Genomic DNA, 2,620 nt, shown 5'->3' with positions numbered 1-2,620 from the left:
TGGTCTAACGAGGGAACCTTCTGTGTCCACATCTCGTGAGGTCTTTTGGAAACCTTTTTGGTAGGGACTAGATTAAGGATATGGGCGGCAGTGTAATATCCCGAACTTTGCTGGTATATTTCGAATTTCTCCTCTTTTTATTATTTCCCATTTCTAGTCCCTGGAGTTGGTTGAGTTGGGCCTTGAGAAGTATAAGGGCTAAGGTTGCAACTTTGGGTCAGGAAGGAGTACGTTGAGCGTACACAAGGGTACGCTGAGCATACTAGGCGTGCCCTAGTACGCTGGGCGTACACTCATGTACGCTGGTCATACTCACGCCAGGTAAAAACCCTAATATTTAGGGTTGGGGACTATATAAACACCCTTATTGCTCATTTCCTCTGATTATCCTCAACCTCCATATCCCAGAAAGCATTCCAAACCCTAGAGATCTAAAGTTGTGTTGTGCCCTAGAAGCTCCAGAAGGTAAAAATCTTGGAACTTTATACTTGTGTGATATAGATCTTCTCATTTTAGCTTTATGGGAGCATTCTTGTCCCAAATGTCCCAAAATGGTGCATGTGATGATTTGGACGAAATGGGTTGTCCTTTTAGGCCTTGGAAGAGATCCTAAGTGAGAAAAATGGTGTCCCAATAGCTAGATTTGTGTCATGCATGAAGTAGGAAGGTCTTAATGGATTAAGACCATGTGTTAAGAACTTTCTGGACATCGAAATTGATAAAGTTCGAGACTTTATAGTTCCATGCCACACTTGGTCGATGGATCTGGAGTTTGGGCTTAAGTGCTTAAGCCATTAAGCACTTATTAGGGTTTTGGTGAAACCCCGTGTATGCCCAGCGTAATTCCTGTATGCCCAACGTACGTGGTCAACCACCTCGATGGCGGTCAACATAGAGTAGGATTACGCCCAGCGTACCGGAGGGGTACACCCCGCATATGTCCTCTGTTGAGTTATGACATTTGGGCTTCAGGTTGGGGCCGCTTTTAGACTATTTGGACTTGGGCCTTATTGGGCCCTAAATCACTACAAGAAAAAAGGCCTTTTACGACGCTCATTGCGCGTCGTAAATGGCTCAGACGACGCGCAAATGCGTGTCAAGGAAGGCCATGTCATAAAGATAGACGACGCGCATTTGCGCGTCGTCTAGAGACGACGCGCATTTACGACGCGCATTTACGACACGCATTTACGACGCGCGGTTACGACACGCAATGCGTATCAAGGAAGGCCCTGTCATAAAGGAAGATGACACGCATTCGCGTGTCGTAACCTTACGACGCGCGTGTTAATGACACGCAATGCGTATCAAGAAAGCCCCTGTCAAGAAAGGCCATGTCATAAATGAAGATGACACACATTTTTGCGTATCGTAATTTTAAATGTTTTAAAAAAAATATTATTTATAGATTTACTAATTTTTCATATTAAATAATACATTAGAAATCTCATAATAATAAATAAAATACCATAAATAACAAATATAATTCATTTCACTAATATGTCAAATACAAATAATTATTCCAATAGTGAGTAAATGTTATAAAAAAATGAACTCATTTATATACAATTGCATTAATTATCTAGCTTACTATGTGCCAACAAACTTCTATCTTTTTCCTTCTCTGCATAAACTTCATTAGCAGCATCCTAAAGAACCTCTATCTTTTTCATCAGCAACATCCTCAAAAACTTCTATCTTTTTCCTTCTCTGCATAAACTTCTATCTCACACTCAATGTAGTTTTAAACATCAGGTTTAAAAAATCAACTTTAAGGTTGCCTTGTTAAAGAGAATGACTAGAATAGATTTCCCTTTTTCACAAGGCATGTACTTGCTTGCACATATATATGGAATCATTCTAACAAAAAAAAATTGTTCATGTCAACTACTCCAAGGACTATTACGTAATTTAACATGAAGAATTTTGTCCAGATAAAAGGATTGACTTTAAACTTTATAAAAATCATTTAAATGAACTTACCTGACCATGAAGCGTGTTGATCCAGGATCTCCTTGCCTTCCTGCTCTGCCACGAAGCTTTGTAAAGCAAGAAATAAATTAAAAAAGTGAGTCTGAAAGTATATGCTAAATTTATGTAAAACCTTAAAACACAATATTGATGCAAAGTTACCTGATTATCAATTCTTCGGGACTCATGCAAAGATGTCCCAATGACATGGAGACCACCAAGTCGTTTGACTTCCAATCCTTCATGAAAGCAATGAATCTCACAGTCCTTTAGAACCGATAAATAGGCAATTGCAATGCAAGGACCCAGGGCCGGTCCAAAGAAATATGTTGCCCGGGGCAATAAGACATAATGATGCCCTAATTATATATTTTCAGAAACTAATATCATAATTCATAAAATTTACCCTAGTTCACTGTTTTTCAATCATAACTCAGAAAAAAAAACACTAATAATTTTAGAAAGTAAGAAAATTAATATAAAAATCATAATATTTACCTCAGTACTTTGATAGGTAACAGTGAGAATGCAATGACATGCAATGACATGTAGACTACTGATCCACCTTTAAACAATGCTTTAGGTACCTAGCTATCATCCAGAAAACAACAAAACAGACAAAAATTTACACTAATCCCATCACAAACAA

The 2,620-nt window shown here is 38.4% G+C and overlaps 1 long non-coding RNA gene across 1 annotated transcript; it reads right to left on the bottom strand.

Annotated features, from left to right (window-relative positions):
- Positions 1 to 1,465: 1,465 nt before the first annotated feature.
- On the bottom strand, positions 1,466 to 2,402 carry LOC128127102 (uncharacterized). The gene is made up of 3 exons (XR_008225153.1): positions 2,134 to 2,402; positions 1,984 to 2,039; positions 1,466 to 1,710 (listed from the first exon to the last, which is right to left on the bottom strand). It is a non-coding gene; the product is annotated as an uncharacterized LOC128127102 (long non-coding RNA).
- Positions 2,403 to 2,620: the final 218 nt, after the last annotated feature.

This window comes from Lactuca sativa, chromosome 7 (genome assembly GCF_002870075.4).
Source record: "Lactuca sativa cultivar Salinas chromosome 7, Lsat_Salinas_v11, whole genome shotgun sequence".
In the NCBI taxonomy this organism is placed as follows: domain Eukaryota; kingdom Viridiplantae; phylum Streptophyta; class Magnoliopsida; order Asterales; family Asteraceae; genus Lactuca; species Lactuca sativa.
This window is presented reverse-complemented; position numbering and strand designations above follow the sequence as displayed.